This window comes from Taudactylus pleione, unplaced genomic scaffold (assembly GCF_031769625.1).
Source record: "Taudactylus pleione unplaced genomic scaffold, aTauple2 ptg001123l, whole genome shotgun sequence".
In the NCBI taxonomy this organism is placed as follows: domain Eukaryota; kingdom Metazoa; phylum Chordata; class Amphibia; order Anura; family Myobatrachidae; genus Taudactylus; species Taudactylus pleione.
The window spans coordinates 4,141,043-4,158,427 of NW_028285524.1; the positions used below are offsets into that span (position 1 = coordinate 4,141,043).

The window sequence follows — 17,385 nt, forward strand, 5'->3', positions numbered from 1 at the left end:
AAAAGGGAGACCAATAAGGAGAACATTGCATTAATGAAAGCACAAAATTATGCACAGGGCATTGGTGGTGAAGTGATTTAGTAATGGTCTGAGTTTGGCAATGTTTGGACATGACAGGATTTAATTAGATTTTTAATATGACCACTAATTTGTCAAGATATCAGGCAATTCCAAGACACTAAACAGTGGGGGCTGGGTGAACTGTGGAGTGGTCAATTGCTATTGAGAAATCTCAGATAAAGATGGCGGGAAAATGATTAATTCAGGTTTGGCTGCATTTAATTTGAGATAATTGGAAGACATCCAGGAAGAGATGGATTTAAGGCAATTTGCAATAAAATAAGGAGATATGATGCAAATGGAAATATACATTAATGTTTCATCAGCATATAGATGGTGATTTAAACCGTAAGAGTTGATTAGTTTGCCTAAGTATTATGTGCAAAACTAGAGGGGACCAAGGACGGAACCTTGATATATTCTGAATTATAATCGTAGGGGAGAGAATGATATTGATATTAGATAAGGACAGCACAGGAAAACCAGTCAAGAGTAATGTCACAGATCCTGCGTAATCCACAAAAGAAAGACGAAAATAACATCCACAAATATATATTTTCCTCTTTGATATAAAGTTGCTTAGAAGATAAAAGCGTATGTTCAATACATCTTAAAGGACTTTTCTGTTAAAAGTGGAGAGAGCTACTGCGCAGCCTCCAATATGGCTCCTCCAGGAATGATGCTTCATTCCCTTACCAAGATGGCCACTAGTACTATTGCTGCTCATACGCAGTGTATAAGTGACATAGTAGTAGATGGGCGTCTCCCCCTTAACTCTAGAGACCTGCAACCTCTCATCCGCATTGACTGCTATTTCAGTACCGGCAACGCTACCGCATACCTCAGACAGTCACAGGCTCGTGATCTGCCTAAGCCATGCTCCTCCTCTACCAGTGTAACAGTAACAGTGAGTACGGCTGTACTACCTATTGCATAATAAACCTCATTGCCTGGTTAAGCTACACTGGACTGGTCATCTTGCAATCCGCTGGTGTGTACATTCAACTCTGCTAGCCACAATCTGTACACACATTTCCAACATTCTCCACTTTTAGAAAACCCCCTTATGTGGCTAATAAGTGGGGTTTCTTCCTTGGGATCTGCACTTTTACTTGGAGCTGCACCTATCTCCAGTCAGCTGCTACAGTTTACAAATCAGGAGAGCTCATTCCGTCCATACTGGTTGACTGATCAGAATAAAAGCATTCCCAGCATGCTATTGAATTGTACTGGAAAGAGTCCTTTTTGCAGCACTGCTTCGGAAATGTTGGGCAGACTGACTCCCTGCTACAGGTAACATAGGGGGCCCCAAAAGTGGACAAGCCCTGCCCTGTAACTTCTACCATGGTATTGGAGCCATTACATACATATTTATAAACAGTGGTCTAATTTTCCTGGTGTACTGCCACTCAACCTACTGCTTTCATTGTAAAACTATCAAATTTCATTCACTAAAGCTGCCCATCCACTAGGCGATAATACCTAGCGATGGAGCAATAACGATGGTCATTATCGTTTGGTAATCGCCCGCAAATCGGGCAGTAAAAGGTTAAAAATGAACAGCGATGCGCGCACCCGCTGGTCGTTTTAACATCAATCATCGCCCGAACATGGCGGTCAACCTGACGACTGCCGTCAGGTTGCCATGTATGGGGATGATTGATCTGCATACACTGAACATTCAGTGTATGCACTTCACCCTGCGGGAGACGACGGCGTTGTAATCGTGCCGTCCCCCCCCCCATCATTAAATGGATGGGCAGCATTACAGTCTCCACACTACTGGCCAATTTCTATACTGGCAGTTTTTCGAAAAACTGATATCATTTGTGTGTTTCCATCTATATATTTCCAAAAAAAAAACTTTTATCCTGAGTTAGTTTAAATACACAACTAATCTATCATAAAATGTCTCTTAAAAGAGATGGCTGCTCCTACTGGAATATCTCTGTCAGTTCAATATCCGAAAATCATCACATACACATACTATAGTGTAGTATATTCAGTTAAAATTCCTTTTTTTTTTTTTACTTTCTTCTTCTCTCATTTGCCTTTTGCCCCATTGTCTCCCTTTCCTTCTCCCCACAAACCTTTGAGTTTATTAGCCTCTTTTTGATTTAGTATTGTAAGTTTTTTTTTTCTTTCTTTTTCTCATATTTTATTTGTATGTAAATCGTGATAAAAATGTTTTGCATAACTCCAAGGAGAAGCATTTGTACAGTAAATAAGTCTATTGTTTCACAACACCACACTCCAGAACAACGAAACGCTTCAGGTGGCTCATGATTGGTTGAAACTCCATCAAGAATGTTTACGTTCATTGAACGCTTACGCAGGCTGGTAGGGAGAGGTGAACATGTTGTACCGTACATCTGATGGAGTTCAGCCACCTGATTGTAAAATTGCAGTTTTATGGTCTATTTGTAGGACCATTCCGTGAAGTGGAATAATCCATAGAGGATTCTCCAGTCTGTATAAGAGAGATCTGCTGGATTGATCTGAGGGCCAAGAAGAAGTAACTGACCCAGATGATTTCCAGAAAAGCATACATACATACGAGCAATTTTGTTAAGTTCATGGTTCAATACAAGATGGAAGTGACAGAAAAACATGGACACAGCTTGCAGTATTTTTGTTCCCTCTATATTCCTATAAGCATTTACCCTACATTGGCCTAAGTGGGCCATGTAAATGACCAAGCAATGGATCTGGTATCAGGGAAAGCATCATCTTGCCACAGTGGATAGAATCAGGAACAAACCAAGGGCAGTGCAGGCAGAAGTAGAACGTAGTTAAGCTGAAGTTAGTACATGTACAATCAAGTAGAGATGTAGTCAAGGACAAATTGGTCTTGTACACAGGCAACAATAGCCATAGTAGCAAGTCGAAGATACAAGTACCACAATTATTAGCCAAGAGAGACAGGAAGCTGCTGGATTTTAGTAGCCCAGTGCTGCTTCTGATTGGCCAATGATTACAAGTACAGGAAACTCAAGGAGTAATTACAAATCCCCAGGATGACAGTTTTAAACTTTGAGAATGTGAGAGAAGACCTCAGTGTAATAAGTATGGCACTGTGAACCATCATCGTTGTCCCATCTGGACAAGGCGCAGAACTATATCATTACTAATGGTCAGATTGGATGCTCCATGAAAGGTGTTACAGGTGCTATAGCACTAAACAAATAATATAATATTGTAATTATATAATAGTGAAGAACTATGTTCCTGCAATTATAACATTCTTAAATGAAGTGCCATCATTTGTGCAGGGAACGGGAACACTGCAAAGCTTTTAAAGATAATGAGAAAAACATTGTCTTCTATTTTCACCTAATGTTACTAAGATTATTCTTTTTCAGGTTTCTAATCTACGTTTCATTTATTGTACACTTCTTATAAAGCAATTCACTGCACCTGAAAACATATTATGTAGAGATTTTCCACTTTCAATTTATATAGAATGCTGATGCCCTCATGCAGCTTTTACTAAATACATATCATTACCATCCAACCCTCCTTCTGTGTTTCCCTAAAAATTTGTATTAGCCAGAGTATTTGTTGTTGTTGCTATCCATGCATTTATTGCTCTGAATATGGCACAACTAAAGCTGGCCACACACATAGCGATATTTTACACGATCTGGCTGAATCCGACGCATTGGAACGACAGATCATGTAAAATATGGCCAAATCGTGAGGAAGTCGTGAGTCCCCACTCACGATCACGATGCGCGTCCCCGCTGGTCGCACATGGAATCGTCAGATCTGCCGTGCAGTAGGGCAGATCTGACAATCTAGGACATGATGCACTGTGACAGTCTGGATGCAGGAGAGATCGTATGAAGATTGGGCACCAAATCGTGTGCAGAGCTGCCGGGGAGAGTTTCAAGGGAAATCGTACACAAATCGTACACATCGGCTGATCATGGGCAGATCGTTATGTGTGTGGGCACCTTTAGTTCTATGTAGTGTGTACAATTGTATACACAGAGCAGTTTTGTGTTACACCCCAAGGCAATTTGACAAACAATTTTGTGCTTATAATATCAACATTTTGGTGAAACGCAGAAGTATTTTGGACCCTTCATTAGTCGTTTTGCTAGTTATCATGGGCAGCGTTGCAGGGGGTTTTATCCCCCGTCCCCATCTCTGTCCCTCTAACCACTCCCCCATCTTCCTGTCTCTCATTGCTGTCCCACTGTCTCCTATCTCTGCCCCCCATCTTCCTGTCTCTCATCCCTGTCCCACTGATTCCCATCTCTGCCTCCCCATTTCCTGTCTTTCAATTCTGTCCCACTGTCTCCCATCTTTGCCCCCCCCCCCCTTACCCCTGTCTCTCATTTCTGTCCCTCTCACCCAGTCTCCCTGGAATCTCATCTCTGGTCCCCATCTTTGTCCAACTACCTCCTTCTCATTATCTCTTAACTCTATCCTCTCGTCTCTTTCTCACTGTCTCTCATGACCTGGGGTGCAAAGGGGGGGAGGGGAGGTGGGAGACTGTTCCCTTCTGGCGGCACCTGCAGGCAGATATATGAGTTTATTTCAGGAAGGTATCATGTGATGATAGGATGGTATGAGGTACTACATTTGATGGGTGCATTGCCCTTTCTTCATGCATAGCAATCACAGTTAAACAATATTTAAAAGTTAACAACATATATTTGTTGCGAAAAAGTGCAACAAATACTAAAAAGCGATAAATGTGTAAATTACACGCAGAGAAATGAAAGAAGCATGAATAATGAACAATTATAAACTTTTACAACTGTCTAATTAGTGAATCCGCTAAACCTCACACCCTGGGTTTCGTATTTGTGATAGCACTTATGCCTTGTATTGCTTTAGGAGCATTTGCAGTTCAGTCTATGCTGGAATTCCCGGATATTCATAGACTGGACTAAAGTGTTGGAATTACGATTCGCCAGACAACCATTTTTTAAGTAATAACTTTCTTAGCAAAATGCTTGTTGAATGATGATTTAATGTAGCACTGATATAATGACTTTTCTTGCAAATCTGTGTCCTTTACTTTATGGTAAAGCAATTCAAATGACTTGATGCTAGAATGTAAGGGTTAATGATTTATCCATTAGCTGAAAAAAATCCTTTTATTTGTTGATTATCCAGGCTCCTTTGATTTTCTGCTGTATTTTAACGTTTTATAGGCTAGTATTTAATGCACATTTTTTGGAACAAATGTATTATAAAATATTGTTCTCAACGTATAATTTTATTGTATGACTGCCATTTCATCTGTTAATTACCATATTATCACTGTTTCATACACTATTGTTATCAAACTATAATTTTATTTTATGACTGCCGTTTCATCTGTTAATTACTATGTTATCACTGTCATATTCTAAAAACTCACACTTTACCTGTGACTGATATGCCTGAAGAAGGTGCCACATTCCCATGGAATTTAATTCTAACAACTGAGTTGGCAATAAAAATAAATCCAATATAAAATAATATTTATTAAAAATAAAAAAATCTAATGGACTGGCTCTATAAAAATAATAAGCTAAATTTAACAACAAGCACAAGTGTACTGTTCTTAACTGTATTTTTTGTGGCTTGAAGTTTTATTAAATTTTTCCTTATTTTGTATAGCCGGTCCATAATAAATTTTTTTAATATATTTATTTTTAATATATTTATTTTATATTCTACTTATTTTTTATTGTCAACTTAATTGCTAGGATCTCCGTTGCTCAGTGCAGTTCTTGTTTCTATTATTAATATTACAGGGACTTGGCAATGTCCCTTTCGAAATGCAGCAAAACAAAATACAGTTTCTAGATAGAAGAGAAGGGCCGCACTTATTGAGTAGCTCGGCTCCTTTTTTCGGTGTGCCCTATGGAGTATAATACCTATGTATAACCTGCAATGGTTGCAAGGTCTAGAATTTACATATTACAAAGCATTTTCTTCTGCTGTGAAACAACTTTAAATTAGAGGACTAACTCTAAATACAATCTTGTCCCTGTGCTGAGACCAGCAATGTTTTGCTCATCAATTACACCACTTAAATATAAGTGTTTGGTGACAAAAGGTTAATAACCCTTTTATAATAAGATATTGCTATGTGGCATGGAGATAATTTTACTCTTGCACAATTGATTAATTTTAATTTAAAAAAGCTGGAGATGTTGCCTATGGACAATTGATATATGCAGCTTTAAACACGAGAAAAAAAAATCACCTTTGTTAACATTATACATCAAAAAAACTCATCTTCTCGAACTAAAAATCCTGAAAGTAGAAATACATTCAGTTTATCTCAGGATAAACACTGATGGACCAATGTCTTTTACTAATGTTGTAATGAATCTTAAATGTAGAGGACATAAGGGGAAAAGGACCAAACTATCTGAAGACTGGAAAGGTAGACACATGGAGAATTTGGCCACTAACCAATCACCTTCTTGCTTGTATTTAAATGTATCAAGTACTTTCTATAAAATGATAGGTATGAGCTGTTTGGTTGCTGTAGGGAAACCTCCACTTTTTCACCTCTCCATTTTTTTAGAAATATTCAAACATCTCCCTCAGAGAGAGCAAATGGCCAATATACATGAATAATAGTTGGCCCCTCTTCACTGCTCACCACTGATCTACCCAGCCTTGTATAAGTTGTGACCTGGCCACTAATGCATGGGCATAACAAACACAGTCACCCAGAAACCGGACAGACCATAGGGCTGATACATAGTGGGTAATACGACTTTTGGCATAGCATATCTTGTGTGAATTTTGCACTGTACATTCCTAGAACCATGTGCATATACATATTACCCCTTGCAGATTTTTTACGTGAGTTTACTACAGCCTGCACTTGGATGGGTCGCACAGGACGAGACAAGGCTTTGTAACATAGGCCAAGTACAGCAAGAGTGAGTTTGTACGATTGCAAACACCTGCAGTCTGGAAATATGACATATATGCGCCTTAGAAAGCCGTAATATTTGCGGGTGGTCAGGGGCAAGTGTAAATAGCAGATGGTGTTGATGGTCACCAGCACTAGTGGCCAGCTTGTGATTGGCTATTTGTGATGCACCTCTGACCCTTATTGGAGCTTTCTCAGTCTCTCAGGTATAAAGTATCCTTTTGCGTACTTCCATCAGGCAGTTGTTTGTTGTATTAGAGTGATTATTATAGTATAATATATGCCTAAGAGCGAATGTGTTTTTATTGGTTTACGATAAGGGCACAAGTTGGACATACTGTAAGTGCTGTGACGTGCCTAGCCTAAATTATACGCAAATGCTAGTTTTATCTAGTTGAACACATCTCAAGCTCTGCATATGGGTGGAAATATGCTGTTTTTGCTTACATTTTTTATTTGGGGGTGTAATTTACTCTTATTTTACAGCCAATCTTGCGCCATCCCTATATATTTAGATTCATGTAAAAAATATGCCCACTTTTCCCCAGCACCAGGCTAGTGTAAACCCAGAAGAGAAAACAATAGGAGTGGGACCAAACCCTCTATCTCACGTTCAGTTGTGCAACTTAAAGCACCACAAATGTACGAGAGATTAACTGGCCATACATCAGGCCAATGTCCCGTTCTGCTGATGCCTGGGTCAGGTCATTGGCAAAATCCAATATATTGGACAAAATCAATTTGCTGATTCCAACCCAAAAATTATCGGAATCGGCGAGTCAGGGATTGTTGTATTTTGCTGATCCCCTAGGAAATTGTCGATCATTGGAGTCCTCTGATTGATAAATCGGGTCACTGATCGGCATTGGGGAATCAGGGATTGTGCCGACTGATGTATGGCCTGAATTACATAAGGGGCATTTAAAATGGTCTGGCTAAGAATAAAGTACAGCTGGATACAATATAACAGCAATCAGAAATGAAAGACATTTCAAGCTAGAATTCTTACATGTGCTGAACAGAAGTCTTTCAACCTGTAGCACCCCCCTCTTGTCACTGATCCGTCTTTCTTCCTGTCTGACTAATAAGACCTGCCGAGAACTGTAAGAAAGTTCATGAATGGTGTAAGGTGTAGAAGCAAATGAATAGACGCCGAGTCGTTCTATTATTTTAGTTCTGGTTTTCTATGAAAATCCCATTTCCATTTGTACTACTAATATCCAGCCTGTCAGCCTTAAAACTTCCCTGCAGGCTCTGTCTCCAGACAAACCTTCTCCAGATTGGATAACAAGCATGTGCAGAGCAGAAGAAAAGATTTTTAATTTAGACAAAGTTTAGCGTTTGCCACCAATACTGATTAAATTAACTGGTTAATTTTCTAAATTTCAGTATAAAATTTTACAAAGCACTAATTTCATTTATTCATAAGATTCTTCAAATAACCCTATGTTCAGAGACATGGGCATTGTACTTCAAGTTCCAAATAATTGGACAAATTTGATTATTTGAACCCTAAATAATCAAATTTGTATATTTGAACCCTAATGCCGAATTGTGACTCGTGATTCAGAAATGCCACAGACGCTGGTGTGACCTGTTACATCCTGTTTGCTTATTATTAGGAGTATTAGCAAGCGGCATAAAGGTACATACTACATCCAGGTATGTTAGAGTACAGTCAGAGCAGCTTCTTATCAACCTTCATCGCCTATTCAGTAGATCAGATCATCGTAATGGTCACAGCAGCAGGAGATGATCTTGTCAGGGCAGTGACCTGTTCACTCATCTGATTTAGTTTGTGTACTTAGGGCTCCATATGAGACGGGCAGTACCATTGGGTTTGGTATGTGAGTTTGACATTCAAATTGACGACAATGAGAATGGGAACACTGGGGACAATGTGATTTAATGTATTTTAACTGTGTTCACTATACAACTAAAAACAAGATGGTATAACGTAACAGATCACCAGGAGAGCAGAGGAGGGCCATTGCACTGTCAACCCCCCCCCCCACCGTTGCCAGCGCAATGGTCCCCCTCTGCTCTCCTTGTGATCTCTATAATGAGATGGTATGGAACAGGGTGTAGGATGGGGGGAGGCTGATGTGGCCTAGCAAATGCCAGATCTCATTTCTAGTACCATAGACACTAAAATGCAAGAGGTCAAGGGATAGATGCCTAGTATTGTGTAGGCCCCCCTCTAGCCCGGCGAAGTGCAGCAACTTGACGTGGCATCGATTCCACAAGTGGACGGAAGACCTCTGGAGAGAAGTTGACTGTCTGCATAGCTTCCCAAGGCTTCCTGATATTTTTAGGTGCAGGATCTTGGCTGCGAACGGACCTCTCCACCATGTCCCATAAATGCTTGATTGGTTTCAAGTCAGGTAAACGTGGTGGCCACACCATTTGTTGGAACTCTACAGAATGCTCCTCAAACCAGTTCTGGACAACTTGGGACCGATGACAAGGTGTATTATTCTGCTGGAATATTCCGTTGTTGTGGGGGTACCTGAAGTTCATGAAGGGCTGCAAATGGTCATCAAGCAATGCACCGTAGCGGTTACCATCAATGAGACGTGCAGGTGGACCAGTGGAACCAATCCATGCCACTGGAACAGAGTGCCTTGTTGACGACTGGGGTCCATGGTGTATGCGCCACACTCGAACCCAACCATCAACCCGAAACAACTGGAACTGTGACTGATTGGATCACGCCACATGTTGCTAGTCTTCCAGGGTGCAATTAGCGACATCACGAGACCAGGAGAGACACTGTGTCCATTGTTGAAGTGTTAACAGGGGCACTCTGGTTGGTTGGGTCTTCTGCTCCAATATCCCATGGAAGCTAAAGAACGCTGTACTATCTTGCTGGATATGCATCTGGTACCTCCTGCATTGAATGTGGATGTGATTTGAGCCAGTGCTGCTTGTCTGTTACCATGTACAATTCTGGCCAGATACCGCTGGTCACGATCAATAAGCACTGTTGGTCGGCTACTGCGCTGTCCATGGTGAGTGGTAAAGCCTTCCATGAGGTATTCCCGATACACACGTGACACCAACGATTGAGGAATGTTGAATGTCCACACAATTTCAGAAATGGAATGTTCCAATACGTCGGGCACCCACTATCATGCCCTGATCGAACTCCGATACTTCATGTCGCCTTGCCATGAGCAGCCTAGTCCATGGCAAACTGACTCATGAGATGTCAGGTTACAATTGAAGCAGTTCAGGGCATTTCAAAGAATGCAAAATACTGTGACGCCACCATTACCGTTACATACTGCTATCCCATGACTTTTGCCACTTCAGTATAGTCTGGTCATGGTAGTCAACTGTATATTGTCGGCATAGGAAAATACTTCCTAACATTGAAAGTCTCAGAAATGGAATGTGAGTGCGGTCACAGAAAAATGCAATTTTTACTGCCAAACGTGGCTCCACAGCATCTAGCAGAGGAACATATTCTGATACCTTGATTACAGGACAGGCCTCCAGAATACAGAGGGGTGTGAGAGGCATAATGTGTATCATATAATGGGGGAGATTTATCAAAGCTTGGAGAGAGATAAAGTAGGAACCAATCAGCTTTTAACTGTCATTTTTCAAACACAGCCTGTAACATCTAATTTTTTAAATACATTTTTTAGTGTTTTCATTTCAACACTATTCAAATGACTGAATGGGAACAGATGAAAAATGCAGAGTGCTACACTGGAAATAGGGCAACATAATATACTGTCATAACAGAGAGGGAAATTATCCTATAAAAGTCAATTAGTTCTGTTTTACAGCATTTCCCATCTGGTTTTAAAAAATGTCCAAAAAAGCTGGAAGCTGGATAAAAAGTGCCTGGCAATGAAATTCTACGTATGAGAGGACCAAGGACACTGCTCTCAGTGCTTATTCCACATGCAATATATGGTCAGTTTTCTATTGCACATGACTCAGAACATATTCCTCACTAAGGGGCCAATGCGGAGTTGAACGTACATCCTTTTGTGAGTTCACACTGCACATGCTCAGAAAATGAGCGCATGCAGGTACAAGAATCCAGAGTCAAACACATTCTGATTACATGTACACTTATGACCAGAGAGAGAGAACTCGGGTGGGGGGGATGTATTCAATCACATAAGTCGCACATAGATCAGCACTTACTGTATTCCCATATACCCCTGCTAAGAGGTGTATCTTATGCACCGGGTACAGAGAAGGTGCAAATACACACTAGGGCTGGTGTAAGTACACATAGATAATGATTAGGACTCTTAGTTAACAAATTCATATACTCAGGGATGTAGAGAGCCTGGCACGGGCCTGGGCAATGACACAGAGGTGTGGCCTAATGTAAGAAAGCATGGCCATGTTTCCTAGCAACCCCCCACCCCCCCCAAAAAAACTGGATTGCCTAGCTCCACAGGAGGGCGCCATTGTGCCCATCAGCCAGGGTCAGACCAGGGGGGAGCACGATCAGTGTGAACGTTCCCCTCATCCTATCGGATGCAGGCAGAGGGGACAGCAGCTGTGCTCAGCGGCAGCAGCCTCCCTGTACTCACTGCGCTGTTGCCACTGGCAGGACTAGGAGGGGGAAAGCGGAGGACCCAGGCCCCTGAATGAGGTCAAAACTGGGAAACACAATTGCACAGAAGTTAGAAAAGAAACTTTCTGCACCATGACAATTATTATACACTTGTCACCTAAAATTTACTTTAAGTGCTTCATAGACTTATGTATATGTAGCCATAAGTATTAAATGCCACCCAATTTTGTGTATACAACTTCATTAGCATGTACACTTAGACATGACCAATATGGGGGCAACAAGTCAATTCAATAATAAGTTATAACAGATATTTAATGTTTTCTTGTAAGAATGATTCATACTGAGGATGTATAGAAACCTAACACAAAAGTAAATAAACTATATATATATATATATATATATATATATATATTATATAAAAAAAAACAGATGTCCTGACTGACTGATCAACGTTCAGCCCAAACCCCTGGACCTCAAAACATGAAAATTGGGGAGTATATGCCTTCCATGACGTAGGTGCCCACTAAGAAGGGCCTTTCGAACTTCGACTCCTAAGGGGGTGAAAAGGGCTAAAATGTTTCCTCCCCAATGTGCAATGTCCTGACTGGCTGTCTCATCGTGGCTGTAACACAGTTCATATTCACACACCAACTGTCACCCCAAGTGCTGCCAAACATCAATGCCAGTTGGTGTGGCTGTTCCCCTATTTGAATAGTGAGAGAAGGGAAATGTGAAACTACAAATGTGTAAAGCTGGGTACACACCTGAAAGATATATCTGCAGATGATGGTTGTTCATACACACTGAACAAACACCACTGCCATCTGGCCAGGGGTCTCACTGGCCGGGGGTCGCCTTGCGGGGGTAATGTGTTATTACAAAGGTGAGGGAGGGGAATAAGGGATCTATTTACTAAGCCTTGGATGGAGATAAAGTGGACAGAGATAAAGTACAAGCAAATAAGCTCCTAACTGCCATGCCATAGGCTGTGTTTGAAAAATGACAGGAGCTGGTTGGTTGGTAATTTATCTCCATCCAAGGCTTAGTAAATAGACCCCTTAGTTACTACACAGGTGAGCGAAGGTAATGTGTTACTCCAGACATGAGGGAGGGGAATAAGTCATTACAGGTGTGAGTGAGGGTAATTTGATACTACAGGTGTGTAGGAGGGATTGTACTTACACAGGTGGGAAAAGTTGAATGTGTTACAACATGGGTTAGGGAGGGAAAGGTGTTACTATAAATGTATGGGAGTGGAATGTGTTAGTATAAAGGTGAGGGAAGGTAATGTCTTACAATGGCAGTGTTGCGTTACTATTGAGGTAAAGGATTAATGTGTTATTGGAGTGGTGAGATGGAAATGGAAACAGTAAATATCTAAGGTTTACCCGGGTGAAACCGGGTTTATCAGCTATTGTAGCCATAAAATAATAAATGTTGCCTCATGATAAAAACTTTTTTTGTAAAACATTAACAATATTGCCCTTTTCATTTACTATAAATAATTACAATACAATTAATAATTATATTGCTCTCTTAATAAAATTAAACATTGATTTTCACCCTAATATATTAATAAAATAATATTACTCCCATAAGAGAACAAAGTGATCACATCACCAAGATTACATTACAATAACCAGTTACAGTCATTACATATAAATATACACATCACAAACACTTAAAACTGTTAATTAAATGCAAACAATAAAGTCTGCTTTTATTGGTTGTCATAGAAATGGGTGACTAGAAACAGCAATCCGGAAATGTTCATCTGATGAAATCATCAGTGTCCGGAACCATTTATGTGTCCAGGGTTTGGGCTTTTTTCCTCAGAATCTTTCTTTTTGCAGAGGACGCCACTCGCCTCACCCATGTGAGTGCAGATGTCAGCACAGATTTCTTCTTTTGCTGCTTTCCAGGCCTAATGCCCACATTACACAGGTCTTGTAGCACTTGTATAAAGTAATGGGGGTCGGTGTTTATCTGCATCATTTTGGCACTGGTGCAGTCTATGATGGTCAGGCAGCGCTTCCAGAAGGCCCCTCTGTCAGTCTCTACTAGGAAGGGCCTCAGTGGGTATGATGTCTCAGCACCCATGTATGAGTAGGCCAAGTAGAGGCAGGTGAGAAAAGTGGCTTGTAACTCATCCTCATCCTCACTGTCCAGGTGGTCACCAATGGCCTCTCTACAGATCATATACACAAACACCACATTGGCTGGGGTGATAAAGCTGTGGACTTGGAAGTGTGGCAGAAGCCAGGATTCAACAATATGGAACCACTGAGTGACTTTCATTGGGTTCAGGTCTCTCAGGTTGGGGCACCGCCTGCAGACATACTCTCCCAGGAACTGCAGGAGCTCTCTGGTGGATGCCTGCACTATAACCGGGTCTTGATGTGATGTGCAGGAGGAACGGACGCTGGACATTCTCTGTACTGCCCCCTGCTGGTGCTGTTCTGGTCCATTGCTGGCTCCAGGCTTTGGGGAACTTCCTTGGCATTATTCTCATCCAAGGTTCCAGGAGCTGGGGACACAGATAGCACATTTTGGTTCTTTTCTGGCCTAATGCCATCATTACACAGGTCCTGGAGAACCTGTGTAAAGTAATGGGTGTCAGCGTTAATCTGCATCATTTTGGCACTGGTGCAGTCTGCGATGGTCAGGCAGCGCTGCCAGAAGGCCCATTTGTCAGACTCTATGAGGAAGGGTCTCAGTGGGTATGATGCCTCAGCGCCAATGTATGAGTAGGCCATGTAGAGACAGGTGAGGAAGGTGGCTTTTAGTTGATCCTCACTGTCCAGGTGATCACCAATGGCCTCTTTACATAGCATATACACAAACACCACGTTGACTGGAGTGATGAAGCTGTGTTCTTGGTCGCGTTGCAGAAGCCAGAAGTCAGCATTGCGGAACCACTGAGTGACTTTCTCTGGGTTCAGCTCTCTCAGGTTGGGGCACCGCCTGCAGACATACTCTCCCAGGAACTGCAGGAGCTGACTGGTGGATGCCTGCACTATAACCGGGTCTGGACGTGGTATGCAGGAGGAACGGACGCTGGCCTGTCTCTGTACTGCCCCCTGCTGGTGCTGCTCTGGTCCATTGCTTGCTCCAGGTTTCGGGGAAATTTCCTTGGCATTCTTCTCATCCAAGGTTCCCAGCATGTGATGTGTGGATGGAGGTCAGTGCAGAGCCCGGGGACGGTGGGGTGCTCCCAGCCGTGTACATGGGCTCTGATGAGCACTTCTCCATACTCAGGGTGAGATCAGGAGCATCTTCCTACCAATCAGAAGCGAGTATCAGAGAAAGTAACTGGCAGCTCGGCATGTCCTAGGCGGCGTGTAAGTGCGGATGTGTACCGCAGAGCCGGGTGATGCACACTGCAGAGCAGACACTTAGTCTAGCAGCCTATATTTGGGGAACTTGTCTGAAGCCCTGTCTGCTCTCCAAGGATTGCAGTAACAGGGTGACTCACAGTGTATCCAGGGGATTATATAGCCAGTTACGTGTCATAGAACACATGCGTGTCACAATGGGCCACTGACGCACTGACTATAGCTGCTGTATGTGCCTCTTGTGTCAGCTCAGGGAAACCCCTATGACCTAAGCTTTGAGTTTGATGAAACTTTGGACCTCATTCAGAGTCTCTTGTAAGATGTGATCGCTCGCTGGCAAAAAGGGGCCGGATATTGTAATTAAGTGCTCGCTCGCTCGCACTGCATCTCGTAAGGACGCCCAGTATGTTTTAGCAAGCTACGGCAAAGTGCGCTCGCAAGTGTCTAAAGACGCCCCCTTGCCACTCGCAACAGACGTCATCTCCAGGAAATTAAGGATTAATCGAGACCATCGAGAGCCATCAGAGCTGCTCGTAGCCATTGGGGTTGCCTTAGCCTGCCGCAAGCACTGCGATCAGTGCTAGCTGAAATACATTCAGGTGACGTGTACCATGACGCTACTTTGTAAATTATGCACGCCCTTTAAACAGCATTTTGGTGGCCTGACACGCCTGCGTTCGCACAACCACTCCCCCGTTCACAAGCACCTTCCACTGTTACCACCCACAAACGACCTTTCCTGTCAATCAACTATCAGGAGTCGCAAGCCGGACAAGCGACGGATTTTGTGATCGCAAGGACTCGTACACACATGCACACAACGAAGTGCACGCATGCATGGTCTGTTAACATCAGCCGCGGACGAGCGAGCGGCCGCTTGCTAGAGACTCTGAATGAGGTCCTTTATCCCACTCCTTCCATATAAACAATACACTGGTAACAATATATAAAACCAATAGTTGCAGAGTGTAGATGTATTTTATTTATCGGATGAGAAGAAAGTTTTCTGTAAAGACAAAAACATTTATAAAACAGTTCAACAGAATTCAGTTTTTAACTTAACTATATATAAAGATATTACCCCCTGTGTGTATTGGCTAGATGACCCTTCTAGAGATTATGCTTTAGGTGCTCTACAACTTACATTATAAAACACTTTAGAAGAACTGTACCTTGGTTATATTATACTGTACTATTTAGGCTAAGTAATGCTGTAAGATAAATGTTAAACATATATTACCATTGTGCTATTCCCTCACTACAGTATCATGCCAATGTCCTTACATATGTACAGTAGCTTCCCCTCCCCAGGGGAGGAAATGGAGTAATATACTGTTCCTGACTCCCCTGTTTAGGTGCTATACAATGTTACCCTAACGCTCATTCATACAACACAATCATACACATACACACACTGTTACATATTTATATTTGTTATCAATAGCCACCTAACGTGAATAACCATAACCAACTGAGTAATGATGCTTTAGGGATCTATGTACTAAGCCTTGGAGAGAGATAAAGTGGATGGAGATAAAGTACCAACCAATCAGCTCCTAACTTTAATTTTTCAAACACAACCTGTAGTCTCAGTTAGGAGCTGATATGATACGAGTTTAATGTCATTGCAAAAGAATACACCGAAATTACAATCCAGAACATCCACATTTGATTTCAAATTACCATTTTGGATAGATTGATTTAAACTGACAATGACAGATGGAAAGCACCTGTTCTTAAATCGTGATGTTCTAGCCTTTATACACCTGAACCATCTTTTAGATGGAAGGAGGGAAAACATGTGGTTAGAGTGATGACAATCTTGTACAATATTATTTCCCTTACGACAACAATTTTCAAAATAGATGTCTTCAATTGATGGCAAATCACAACCAATTGGTTGATACTTTATCTGCATCCCCTTTATCTCCCTCCAAGGCTTAGTACATAGACACCTTAGCACCTTACATCTAGTGTCAGTTGCAATAGAAAATGGTTTATAAATCTGTCAATGTTAGGTGGTATATTCCGGTGCAGCGGTCTCTAGCACACTTACTATTATGTAGTAATATATGACCCAGGTCACTTGCATATAACAAAGGTGACAACCACAGTATCTATCCCTAGATGTGACGTCACACCTCACAGTCTGTATAATAGGAGAGGAGGAGGCCACAAGGCACTCTCCCCCGGCTAGGTGTGACATATTATTAGGTCACTGGGGATTTGGGAAAGTCACTATGTAGTTGGTATTATATCAGATTTGTTATGGCCTCAGTAAACCATCTGCTGATCTGATCACTAGTAGTGGGGTTTGTTATCTGTGCGGGATCCCAGCCTCAGGTGTCTCTGTTATGCTCTAGCTTTTCTCTTCTGTACAGTTCTGTACCCTAAACCATAGCCAAAATGTCTTCTCCACCCTCTCTGGGTCCTCTTTAGGAATCCTCTCTCTCATCTTACAACAACTTTCAATCAGGCTGTTACTATCTTAATCCTCTCTCTCCTCCTTTTCTCAGTATGTTAGTCCCTATATGATAACCTGGCAC

General features: G+C 41.8%; 1 protein-coding gene and 1 pseudogene across 2 annotated transcripts in view; both read right to left on the reverse strand.

The window, feature by feature from the left end:
* The window catches only part of ASTN1 (astrotactin 1), a 408,165-nt gene that overhangs the window by 112,571 nt on the left and 278,209 nt on the right, over positions 1-17,385 (reverse strand). The window lies entirely within an intron of this gene.
* On the reverse strand, positions 13,308-14,668 carry LOC148453663 (uncharacterized; annotated as a pseudogene).